This window comes from Camelus bactrianus, chromosome 8 (assembly GCF_048773025.1).
Source record: "Camelus bactrianus isolate YW-2024 breed Bactrian camel chromosome 8, ASM4877302v1, whole genome shotgun sequence".
Classification (NCBI taxonomy): Eukaryota; Metazoa; Chordata; class Mammalia; order Artiodactyla; family Camelidae; genus Camelus; species Camelus bactrianus.
The window spans coordinates 82186070-82200121 of NC_133546.1; the positions used below are offsets into that span (position 1 = coordinate 82186070).

The 14052-nt window shown below is 37.9% G+C and overlaps 1 pseudogene; it reads left to right on the forward strand.

The window, feature by feature from the left end:
- The first annotated feature begins 1019 nt into the window (after positions 1 to 1019).
- Positions 1020 to 11176, forward strand: LOC141578286 (guanylate-binding protein 6-like; annotated as a pseudogene).
- The last annotated feature ends 2876 nt before the right edge of the window (positions 11177 to 14052 follow it).

Below are 14052 nucleotides of genomic sequence, written 5' to 3' on the forward strand. Positions count from 1 at the left end.
TGTCAGAACATTGTAAATGCAGCCTGCTCTGCTCTGTTTATTTTGAAAAAGGGAATTGGAAACTCAATTGATGCCTTAGATAGTCTATTTTATATATTCAATGGTAACCTCTTGCTCTAGGCATCTGTGGAGCTGTCTCTCCACATTATTCCTTGAGAAATACCTGCTGCTTCTTTCCACCTGATATCCAAGTTTTACCACCACCTACCCCTCTGCCACCCTTCCCTGAGTTTCATGTGAAGTGAAACAGAGACCTGAAGAGGCAGCCTTGACAGGTTAGAACATTATAAAACTCCCTCTCTCTGAATCAGGGGAGGGAATTGGGAAATGATTTGCCACTTCCTTAAAGACCTTACCACAATGGGGACCGAGGGCAACAGAAAAACCACAGAATTTCCTACCATTTTGAATGAGGCTGTTTCTTGATTTGGTATTTGGTTGGTTGCTTTGGACCTTTGACTGTTTTATGGAACTACTGTAAGGTTATTCTAGCTAGTATTTTGGTTGTTGTTTATATCTCCTTGGGGAAACAAGAGCTTAGAGTTTGCTAGTCTGTCATTTTGCTCAAGTATGTAGATTTTCAATCCTTTCTCAATGACATTCACTCAGCCTTTGTGAGAACCATTTACCTCATTTCCAAAGTAGTTATGTTAATTTCTAACTTTCAGTCTCTTGTGAATATCAGTTTAGCTGGATATGTAAGTTATTATCAAAGGGCTTGGTATATTGTAGGCCTTCAGTGCATCATAACAATAACTTTAATTATATTATTATTTTGAAATAACAGTTTGGAGAGTGATATTATATTATTTCACTACCAATATCATGAGAGACTTGAGGGAATGATGGGGGAAAACCTCTGCAGTATGCTAATTCTAGGTTACATTTTGTCTCATGGAAAGCACAGAACTCTTACTTACCTTATCCTAAGTTGATAGATGCTTTGTATAAGTCTGAGTTAGAGAATGAATTTATAATCTGATTTCCACTAAGAAGCTCTTCTAGGTTGGCAGGTTGCCATGGCATCCAGACCCAAAATGATGGACCCCATTTTTCTGCTGGAAAGTGTCAAGGTTCTTTCAGTGAACCAAAAATCTCTGCAGATTCTTGGTGAGATTTCTTTGCCAGTGCTGGTGGTGGCCATTGTAGGGCCGTATCATACAGGCAAATCCTACTTGATGAACCATCTTGCAGGTCAGAATCATGGTGAGTGTTGTACAGGGTCAAGGACCAATTGCTTGATTCTAGCTAATACCTCAGCTTCTTAATTTTTGTCCTGATCATGTGTAGGGAGAACCAAACTTCTCTTAACAAATCAACTTTCCACTCCTATTTCTCACTGCTACACCACTGTCTTACTGTAATTCATTATCATATTGTATGTTTTATTCCTGTAAAGCAAAATTTCTCCTACCAATTCTCACAATCCTACCTTATTTTACATGCTTAAGCACTGGACTCTTGCAATTGTGTCTACTCGCTCTTGAAACACATTTTGCTTTTTTATGGACTATACTCATCAACATATAAATGTGTTCAAATGTCTATAATCTTAAAAATATTTCCTGTATGTGATATACTACTGTGGCTAACAACTCTCCCCAGTTTTGAAAAATTTGTCTGACAAAAAATATAATCTTGATTTTTTCCCCACCTTTTTCTCTTCCAATGTCTGTCTTCAGTCCATTTCTCTCTGGCTTTGAACCTCACCATTCTTTCAAGATACTCTTGTTATGGTTATCAGTGGCTTCCATTTTGTCTGATTCATGGATTCCCCTTTGCCTCTATGTTGAGCCCTTGCTTGGTATCTTTATCACAATTAATGTTCCTTCCTCCTTGAAACAGATGACACACAAAGTAGGACATTCTTGAGGAAATGGAGAAAGCACCAACTCGTATGCTGGGATACTGACATTCCAATAGATCTGACTCTGTTGCCCCTTGGTTGTTTAGATTATCTGCTCTAACTGAATGCTGCTTTCTCCCCTCTCCTCACAGGGTTTCCTCTAGGCTCTACAGTGCAGTCTGAAATCAAGGGCATCTGGATGTGGTGTGTGCCTCACCCACGCAAGCCAAATCGTACTCTGGTGGTCCTTCTGGACACTTAGTGCCTGGGGGATGTGTGAATGGTAAAGCAGAAATTCACAATTAAATCCTTTTTATTCTGGATTTTCCCCTTATCTCTCCATGGTCCTAGAAATTTTACTGCTTTAATCTGTAAAATCTAGAAATCAATTATAGTAAATAAGGCAAACTATGTTTTGTTTGAATCTCACTTCTAGGTAAGTTATCATAGTGTCTTAGATAAATTCTTTTATTTCTTGGCACTGTGTGGATGACTTGATTACATTTAGTAAGTCATTATTGAACGGCTGAGTTCCAGGCCTTTGGACTTTGCATTGTAGATATCAGTGACCAAAGTATATGTCCTGCCCTTAAAGAGTCTTTAGTTCAATTGACAAGACATTATCTGCAGTCAGATTTAGTACCATGTAATTGGGAAAGAAGCAGGCTGGAGAGAAGAAGAAATTACATTGCATTGCAATCCCCAATTTCTGGGAATTTCATGGGAGCTCCATGGCTGGATTGGCTTTTTTGAATTATCCTGATTTTGGGACAGGGGTGCTGATACATTTTTGAAGAGCTGCTCCAGAAGCCTTTCTAATTAAGAGGGCTGACACCTGAAGACTGTCTTCCACCAGCACTCCCAACAGCTGGGGGAATAAGTCCTTCAGTTTTGAAAGGCAATCCAGGCAGCACCTTACTGGTTTTGAGAACTTACATTTAAGCATAACTAATAAAGAGAAGTATCAATCTGTGAGTGAGGAAAAATTTCTGATTCACCTTCTTAGCTACAAGGTGAAGAGTGTATTTGAGGGTAGGATTTAAGAGACGGGTTTACATTTTCTATGATGAAGTTCATCAACTACTCACAGAGTGTTCTGGAAATCTGTGAGACACCTCTGAATGTGCAAGTTCTATAAAAGTAAGTTTTTGTCCTACAAGAAACATTTTAAAATGGATTTTTGGTGTTTTAGCTTTCTGCTAATGGGTGAAATGAACTATCCCTCCTTTCCCCGTTTTGAGATTTATTTCGAAATAGTACCTACATTTTTATAGCTGTCTTTTTTCTCAACAGGAATTAGAAAGTCTGCTTATTTTTAAAGCCATATATCAAACAATGATATAATCTTGCTGTTGAAATAATTGTTTGTCATAAATGCTACTTCTTCTTATCCTAATTGATTATTTTTAAAAACTGGGTTTTGGAGAACGAAAGTAATGAATAGACTCTTATCCCCCCAAACTCCCATTTAGAATCTTCTCAACATAAACCACAGTTTTTGCGTTTACACTGGGAGCAACTTTACATGCCATTTATAATAAAAAAAAACTATTTCCAGTTTATGCCATTATTTAGACAATGCTATGATTTATACAACTTAGCCTGGGCTTTAGGGCCCTTGATTAGGCTGCATGAAACTCACCTTAACTTCTCCACTTGCCCTCTGCCCTCAAATGACTCTGTTCTAACTACAAGACCCCTGTCTTCTCCCATGTCTAATTTTGTTTCTCTGGGTTTTCCTGTCTATGGGATCACCTTCATTTCTTCAGTTCCACATTTTCCAGTTCTTTAATATTCAGCTCAAGACATTGAGGAAGCTTTCAGATCACATATTCTTTCTCCAAATTTCATAGCTCTGTTCTTCTTTGATAGACTTCTAAATTTTAGTTTAGTGTTATAGCTATAGGTTTCACTGCATATATACATTACTGAGAGTAAGCCTTTTACAGATACTTCTACTTTTGTTGCACTTACTGTTATGGATGTTTGTCCACTGTTTTGAAATAATCATATTGAAAGAAAATTTTCATTTTTAGCATTGCTTTTTTAAAATCTAAGAACAGTGGGGGATATTTAGTAGCTCCCTGCCATTATTTATTGATTGCATATAATTTAAATACCCAGTTATGCCAACTATGTTATATTTTATATGGACTCTGATTAATAAATATATGCAGAATGAATAAGTGCCCACACTCATCACTGAATTCCTAATTACACATCAGGTACTGTATTAGTTTTTCTGTATATGTTATTTTACTTTATCCAATTGAGGAAAAGGAAAGCACTGTGAACACTAGAATCCTTTTATATATGAAAAATTTGCAAACACAAGAAATGTCTCTGTAATTGTCAAAGTTGATATCTGCATTTACATCTGTTTTCAATTTCTTTGCATGGTGAGTATGTTAGCTGAAATAATAAATGAAACCATGATTGAAAAAGTGTAAAGATGAATTTCTAATGTAGGGTAAACTTCTAACTCTCTTGTTCTAATGTGCTTTCTAGAATGAGTCTAAGAAGGATTCATGGATCTTTGCCCTGGCCGTGGTTCTCTGCAGTAGCTTTGTCTAGAACAGAATGAGCAGCATCAACCACCAGGCCCTGGAGAATCTGCAGTATCCTTCCAGGTCCTGAACCACCATGTTTCACTGAATTCATGGGAATGAGGATAGAGTCAGTCTCTCCTTTCCTGTCATTTAGTTTTCTTGGGTGGAGCAGAGGGGACCCATGGCAAAAGAGTGTGTTTATAATATCTTTATACTAGAGAAATGTGGGAATTGTTGGTAGTGAGTTTCTTTTCCCTAACCAAATGTTAGTTATGCGACAGAGCTTGCAAAACATCAGGGCAAAGTCCTCTCAAACACCTGATAGTGTAGAAGATTCCACAGAATTTGTGAATTTATTTCCAGACATTATCTGGACTGTATGGGATTTCACCCTGGAGCTGCAGTTATGTGGTCAGCCTATCACAGAAGATGAGTACTTGGAGAATGCCCTGAAGCTGATTCCAGGTATCAGAGTATGGCCTGGGCAGTGTACGGTCCAATAGAGTGTGGGATCTACTAAACAATATCCCTCATCTCTGTGATTGCATTTGTATTTGAGACTAAATCAAAGTCTGTGGAAATGGTGGCTGGAAAGTGGGTTGCAAAGATCTAGGGGCTACAGTTGAAGTTTAATCAAGAAAAGTAAAGTGTAAAGTGAAATTACTCAAAACCAATTTGTTTTTTATACATCTTTAAATTTAGCATCCAGATTTACATGGGTGATGAAATATTCTAAAGACTGGACACTGTGTTTCCTGTTCCATCAATTTTTCTCTGTTGAAGAAAACAACTAATCAGCTAATTGTTAGACATGAAACTGCAGTGAAAACTTATCTAATGAACAAAATATAGATTTCACATATTATTCTTTTCAAAGAGGGCTAGAAAACTTTCTAATCCTGTATAATTATATCATCTACAAAATGACTGTATGTTCTAAATAAACCTGAAGAAGTGACTGTCTTTAAAATCTATGCCTTTTCAATAATACTGACAATTATTAGAATATTCATTATACCTTCCACATCATAGCTTTCTCCTAATTCCCACATGTTTACCCATGAATTAATTACAAGGTAAAAAATTATTTTCATGGGTTACATTTCCAAGGATGTGTGTCTATTGAAACCTTGAGAGAAATATCAATCCCAATTTAGTCATTCTTCCTTTCATGTTTCTATTTATGATTTCTCAAAACAGCTATTAAGAAATTGGCTGGCAGGAGAGGACTAGATATAAACATTTACCTCAAAGAGTTTATAGATTAGTGGTGATACCTTAAAATTATATTTCAGGTACATTTATACTTCAGAGGTTTTTACTAATAAATACATAACACTGCATCAATTATTTTTAGCATCAAAACAGTTTTTCTTAAATAATGAGGATGTCATTCCTAATATTCCAATTACTGTCCATGATCCCTTGTTTGTAGCTCTCCTTTTTGGTTCCACAGCTCAATTCCTACATGAGGTTGAGTTGAGCAGAAAGTTTCATGTGACCTTTCATCCTTTTAGCTGCTAGTTAAGCAAACACATCATAGACAACCACTCTACTATGTGCATGTCTGGAGAGACCAGCCATAGGTTTCCTTTACTGGATCAGATGTCTCCCTAAATTTCTCTGCAGTTATATCATTGGTATAAGTCTGATGTGCAAAGAAGTATTGAATGTCTATGTTAAAAGAGTTCTGTGTGTAGAAATGGCAAAGACACACAAATCCCTGCCATGAACACCTGTAACCCCCTCGCCTCAAGACTCTACACACTCTAATCCCTGTTTTTCTATCCCTCAGGGAAGAATCCCAAAGCCCAAACATCCAATCTACCCAGAGACTGCATCAGGCATTTATTTCCAAGATGGAAGTGTTTTGTCTTTGACTGGCCAACATAGGAAAAAAAAATTCTAGCCAAAATTGGGATGGTATCTGAAGACCAACTGGATCCTAAATTCCAGGAGCAAACAAAAAATTTCTGTTCTTACATCTTCACTGATGCAAGGACCAAGACCCTCACAGAAGGAATCATGGTCACTGGGAAAGGTGAGTCTCTTTTTCCCATTTCCATGGGGAATGATATGTGTTGAATATTTTATATAATGTGCTTTCTAGTATTTTTGTTTGATTCTATAAAGGATTCTGATTTTACAGAAATTTATACTCCATGAAGAAATCTGTATACTTTATAATTATCTCACTTTGGGGGATTTACAAATTCCTTCCCCAAATTGCAACTTTTTTCAATGATATCGGTGACTCCAACTTATCTGAAAACATCCTCCACTTAGAATATAATCACTCTCTTCGTGTAAAAACAGAATACTGCATGTTTTCAAAGGAGGTCCTATACAATAATTGTTCTTCACAAGGAGAATTCAAAAGATATTTTGAAAATTTAGAGTGGTCCAAAAATAAATATTAGCCCATAAATCACTGAAAATACATTCAAAGCCTCAGAATTAGGAATAAATTAAACATGGTACACTTTGCCTCATCTGTCTATCTATGTAATCTATATTGCTTTCAATTTTTAAAATGAGAAACTGTATTTTCCAGGTAGCCCCTAGTATGTTAGATAGAAGTAGATATTAACTTTTTTAGTCCTGTGGCCTGGAAAACCATAAAAATGAAGAGTCAGTAGGAAAATGAAGGTGATAATAGTAGAAGGAGGTAGGGGTGCGTGTGTGTGTTTGTGTGTGTGCATGTGTATATGACCCTAGAAGCATAGTCTCAGAATCCTGGAGCCATTGACTGATAACTTGATATTTAGCCCCTAAATTTCCTGGCTTCTTCAGGGCTGAGGACTCTGGTTGTGACCTACCTGGATACTATCAATAGTGGAGCAGTACCTCGCTTGGAGAACGCAGTAACAACTCTGGCCCAGCTGGAGAACTCAGCTGCCATTCAGAAGGCAGACAACAACTACAGCGAGCAGATGGCCCAGCGAGTGAGCTTCCCCACAGACATGCTGCAGGAGCTGCTGTAGGCGCATGCTGCCTGTGAGAGGGAAGCCCCTGCAGTCTTCATGGAGCACTCCTTCAAGGAAGACAAGCAGGAGTTCCAGAGGAACCTTGTGGTAATCTGTCTTAGTATTTACTTTATGTCGCCTCCCTTTGAAGAATGAAGCCTAGAAGTGTTGTTACCGGTCCCATGGCTCATCTCTCACTCAAGGATAAAGTAGTCCATGTTCTCATGAGGGACAGAGTTTCAAAGGACTACATTTCCTTCTTTTTTGACTGCCAGAACTCAGGCAGTTTATCTGGAACTCCCTTTGACCTTCAATGAAAAATCAGTATAGATATCCTCTTGAAATAAATACTTCTGTGGATTCCAAGCCTGTCCAGAACACCCAAGACATTCTTTAGCTGGCTTCTTTTTCTGTGAACACACTCCTATGGCTGGGAACCAAAATTTCTCTTTTCAGATCCACATCTCAGGCCACTTTCAGCTTAGGTTGCTCCTTGTTGTATCTATCATTGAAGACAGAATCACTGAATGTGGCAGCTTCAAGGAACCAGAGAGATTAGGTAATGCAACTCCAACAGCTCAGATGAAATACCCAAAGGAGGTTAGGGAACTTCCCCAGGGTCTTCCAGAGTTTTCAGAGCTGTGAATAAATCAAATCTTGTGACTGCTGTTTTATTACATGTCCTCCAACAGAATACTTTTCTCATAAGGAACACAGTTAGTCCAATTCTTCTACCAGATCCTTTGGAAATTTACTTCCTCTGTTCCTTGCTTCTGGTGACAGCCCTCTATCTTTCTTCCCTCTAGGAAATCATAAAGAATAAGAAAGATGATTTCTTGATGCAGAATGAAGAGACATCAATCAAATATTGCCAGACTAAACTTGATCAGCTTTCAAAGACTCTAATAAAAATATCTCAGCAGGAACTTTCTCTGTTCCTGGAGGTCATGAACTCTACAGGAAAGCAAAGGAAATTATTGAAAAGGAATATTACCAAGTGCCCATGAAAGGAGTGAAGGTGAGGAATAAGGGAAACATGGGGAACCTACAGAATACTCAAAGGAGTCTCCTGAAAATCTGAGAGTGCAGCTCCATGCATGCATAAAGAGAGTGTATGGGGCCATTCAAACAGCTGTGGCTTTTAAGGTTCACTGCATGCTATTTATTCCTGAAGAGAGTACAAATGTCAACTCCCAACCATGAGTACAGATTTCTTAAATCCACAAGAGACAGAACAGAAATTATTCATTTTTTTTTACTCAACAACATATTTGACGAGTTGAGCACTGATAATTTACAAGTCAGTCTTTGTACACAAGGATGATCACAAGTGAGACAGGAAGTCAACTACATAGGCAAGCTATAACACTCAGGAAAGAGCTACTTAGGTGTTAGAAACAAATAATAATAATAATAATAATAATAATAATAATAATAATAATAATAATAATAATAATGATAATAATAATAATAATAAACAATAATAATGCAACTAATATATATTGAACTGTTGTTTCCTATAGCCAAAATGTTAAGCTCTTTCCCTAGACTCTTTAACTTAATCTTTCAAATAGCATTAAGAAGCATCTACATTATCAACATTTTAAAGATCTCAACTGAGAAGCATAGGCAGGTTAAAATAAGTTGTCTAAATTTATAACCAGCTAGTGGCAGAGGAGAACATCAGCACAATTTAGAGGCACTATTTCACACTGGGAAAGCAGATTTGTAAAAGCACCAGAGATTTGGGGTTTGTAGAACTGAACATGATTCTGATAGGCTGGATTGTAGAGTGGGGAGAAGGAAGTAGCACTGGGCAAGAGACTGGAGAGAGACAGGTCACTCTAAGGAGCTTGGACTCATTGTAAGGAACCACTGTGGAACTTTAAACTTGAAGCAAAAGTTACATGGACTTAGTTGTCTTTGCATCACTAATTTCCCTATTGGAAATCTAATTTCTGTGCTTCTCCTTGGTTCCTCAGGCAAATGAGTTCCTCCAGAGGTTTCTGCAGTCCCAGAAGACACTAGAGAAATCCTGCAGGCAGATAAAGCCCTCACTGATGGGGAGAAGCCCAAAGCAGGTACAGGGTTGGGCTGGGCTCACAGTGGGATGTGTATGTTCTTGCAGTGCCCTCTGACAGGTGTGAGAGCAAAACATTTCCAATACCGGAGCTTCCTTCCTTTCTGTGGAACAACCTTGCTGCATCTGGAAACAGCAAAGGGAACTGTGGTTGGACGCCAGACAGGCAGAGCCTTTTCTCACATTCTGAAGTGTGTTCTCAATGGTGTGGACATGGGGTTTTGGGGGAGGACTTCAGAGATTTCCTACCTCTCTCTTTAATTTGGTTTGGCCTCTGAGCTCAGGAGGGTGGAGGTCAATCCTTGCCTATTTTTTCCCTCTCTAATACCTTCCTGGGGCAGAAGAGTGTACCTGGAAGGAGACAGCTGAGAAGGAACAGGAGCTGCTGAAACAGAAACTGCAGGAGCAGCAGCAGCAGGTGGAGGCTCAGAAGAGAAGTCTCCAGAAACACATAGTTCAGATGATGGAGAAGATGGTGAGAGAAAGAGAAAACCTTCTGAGAGAGCCAAACAAGATATTGGAGCATCAGCTGAAGGTGAATCAGGCTGTGGCAGTAGTAGAGCTTGATAGCTTTGCCCAGGTACCCCAGGAAGGGATGGGTGAAGGTTACAGCATGGTCATGCAGAGATCAGAAGTGCATCTACTGCTTGTGATTTATTAAAACCCTGAAGCCTTTGAATCCTTCCAAAACCTGTAAATTTGGCTCTGTAAGTAGACTTTGGAGAGTTCAGGATGAGTATTCCCCCCTCTACTCCAAGCCCTCAGAGAATATAAATAGGGTTGAATAGCCATTTAGAGAATTTTAAAATGATCTCACAGGGCTTGATTGAACAGATATTCCAATTATTTGTGTTTAATATGAACAACAACTAGTACGCTCTACCAAAGTCACTACTTTTAACAGGAGACCTGCTCAGCCAAAGGCCCTGAGGTAGATCTGTTCTGACATAAAACTACCAGAAATGTCCAGACTTAAAAACACATAGAAATGATAGATTTTACACTTGCTGCATTGCCTCCAGGTGTGGACAGATCCCCAAGCTATCATGTGGCTTGGAGGTATTTCTCTCATTGTTCATCTGAACATGATTTATAAGAGATTTCTATAATTTAGGGGCCATGTGTTTATAACAGATTTCTATAATATGGGTGACAGTGTCATCCTGAGTGGGACTGAGAATTAGTGCAGTCAGACCAAGGCTACCTCTCATTTGCATTTTTTGACTGGAAAATATTACATTTGTCCTCATGCCAGGCTTAGCCTCCTGGCAAAACCCTAAGGTATATGAATATTATTAAGGCTGTAAACTACACTTCTTCTTAATATTTCGGTCCAAACCAGGAAATATTCCTTGTTACAAGAGTCTCCTTTCATGATTAAGAGAGAACAATTTTAGGAATAAAGCAAAGATATTCTGACAAAGTTTCAAAGTTTGACAAAATGTAATCCTTGAAAAAATGGGGGATTTAAAAAGTTTTACTTCCTTCCTCATTTTTTTTTTTTTAGGTCCAAGAAGATCTGTGTACTGAAGGATTTAGAAAGAAATGTGAGGAGATGAGTACAGAGATAAATCATTTGGGAGAGAGAATTGTTGATACTAAAAATGATGATAGTTCCTTGCTTGCACAAGCCTTGGACAACCTTGGCAAAAGAATCGCTTCGTTATTGCCTGCCCCAGGTAACATTCTTGGTAATGTTATGAAAGTAGTGAGCTCACTATTTAAAAAGAAGTAGCTCTCCTTGTAAAGAAATCAGATATATAATATAATATACATGTATGTTCTCTGGCCTATTTCTGATATGCATGCATTTCACTTTCATCCAGCAATGCTTTAAATATAAAAAGTGATTTCTAGAGAATACTGATGCCTGGCCCATATTAGATAGAATAAATGCATGGACACTTTGATATAGTGTGTTCAGTTTTAGAAAATATATATGTGTGCAAAAGAATATATATGTGTATGTACATATATACAAGAGTTTCACTGAGGCTTCACTTCTAATGGCAAAAGATTGGAAACCACTTAATGCTCAATTATGTAATTTGGTAATATATATTTTGCATGTATTTATACTAGAATTCTATGTTGCTAGTAAATAGATAGTGGAGCTCTATTTGTATAAATATAGAACAATCTGGAAGATAGAATGTAGAGTGAAAAAATGAGGCACAAAACAGTTTGTATAATGTGTTCACCGTAAAAATAAAAAAGGCAATTCTTTTGGGCACTCATACACATGTATGTATAGTACATTTCTGGAAGATTCATTAGAAATTGGTATCATTGGTTCTTCCTGGAGAAGACAGCTTGGCATCAGGGATGGAAAGGACACATGCTTTTCATTATATACTCTATATTTTCAATTTTGCAAAGTTAGCTTGTGTTATTTCTCGAATAACAAAGAAAACAAACTACAATACTAATAATTAAAATAGTAAATGGAATGTGAATAAATGGAATTGCTCATTGCTTCCAGAAATGACATTAGCCTGCTTAATGAGGGGTATAAGACTAAGATCAGAATACTAGAAAATAAAGTTTGCATCCTAATCTTGTTTTTGCTTTGGCCTTGGTTTTTAATCCCTTATATTTGCTTCAAAAATAAGGTATGAACTTTCCTGTTACCCCTTGAAATCTCAACAACAGTAAACTTACTTCATAGGTTTCAATTACACTTTTACAGTGTTTAGAAACAAATTACTAAACACTAAGAATATTCACAGGTGAGAGGAATTCCCATCTTCCTTAAGTTCAGTGGTGGCTTCTCTGCTGTAGGCAAGTACAGAAGGGGTGATGCACCACTGCAGAAATGGATGCCTTGATAGTAATGGGGAATGAAAAACCCAGACACACAGAGGCCAGGTGTTGGCATTTAAACATCAGAATTCAAGTACATACAATAAGAGTAATGAGCATCGTGGTTTGTCTTAGCTCAGGCTGCTATAACAAATTACCATAGACTGTGTGGCATACAAAACAAACATTTATTTCTCCCAGTTCTGGAGGCTGTAAGTCCAAAAGCACTGTGCCAGCACTGTTATTTTCTTGGTAAGGGTCCTCTTACAGCTTTACAGATGACAAGGTTCTTACTGTGTCCTAGCATGTTGAAGAGAGAGAGACAAAGAGAGAGAGAGAGACAGAGAGAATGAATCTCATGATTCTTTGTTATACAGGCACTAATTAGATTCATGAAGGCCCCACACTCATTATCTAATCCCTCCCAAACCCCATTTCCAAGCACATTGGGACATTGGTATTTGGGGTTTCCTCAAATGTATTTTGAAGAACACATTCAAACATTCAGTCTATAATTTGGTTGGAGTGGCAGCCAGCAGACCTGACCAGAGGAAATTCTGAAGATGGCAAATAAAACAAGGTGTCTGTAGAGAAAAAAATAATGGGGAGGAAACCATTGGAATCAAGGATATTTATAGGAAGCTGAGAGGTAACATTGATAAAAGGTTATAATCCATAGCCTTGGTCTAAACCAATTTCAGATGATGGAACTATCACCTGGAGGGGAGGGCAGGATCCCAGGAGAGAGGACCTTGCAACTCTGGGATGAGGATAAATGATAATGATTTTCACAGTGCCTCACGTAGGGGACCTCTGGAAATTTACTTGGATCCATATGCTGGGAAATGAGAATGCCCAAACACTTCAAGGACTGTCAGAATCAGGATCCAAGCTAGGAGTGATGCTCAGATCCTGAAAAGACATCACAGTCTCCCTGTTAGAGGTACATGACATCCTGGTATGAACACAGTCTTGGCCCAGGTGCAAATAACTTGGTCTAGTATTTGTTTTCAAATAAAAGTATAGTTCGTCTGAAGACAGACACCATTTTATATATATATATATATATGTATTTTATTTACATCTTCATAGTGTATGTTTAGGCACAGAGGGTACTTAGTAAGAAACTTCTGTAAAAACAAAATGCTGACACATGTGTGATTGTTTTCAATTGCCAGAATTCCATGATCACACCAAACCTCTGAGATAATAGATTGTTTGGATTTTAGATATTAGATTAAGGTCTCTAATTTGACTTAAGGACCAGAGGAGCAGAAGAAACTCTTTCGGTACTGTTTCCCCCTCTGTGACCTTATTCACCACAGTCTCAGTATCTCTGCGAGGATGTTAACTCATCTCCACTGGAGAATTTAAATGACTCCGTCTAGTCGTGGCTTCAAGTGTTCAGAAGGAAGAATGAATGGCTTTGCCTTTTAAAGAAGAAACCATATAGTAATGAATATGTGACCAATGTATCATGGGGTTTAATGGAAAAGTAAACAATTCTACAGAAATATCTGTATATCTGTTCCCACTGAGAGCTTGACTTAAGCAGATGTTCTAATCCCTTGGACTAGACACACCCTGCATTGAAGAGCAAAGAGAAGCCTTGTCTTTTTTAGATTCGACATACAAGTGATATCACACTGTACTTGTCTTTCTCTGACCTATCTCACTTAGCATAATGTGCTCAAGGTCCATTGATGTTGCAAATGGCAGGATATCCTCCTTCCTTGTGACTGAATAATATTCCCTTGTGTATATGTATATGTGCCACATCTTTTGTATCCATTCATGTGTTGGCATGTA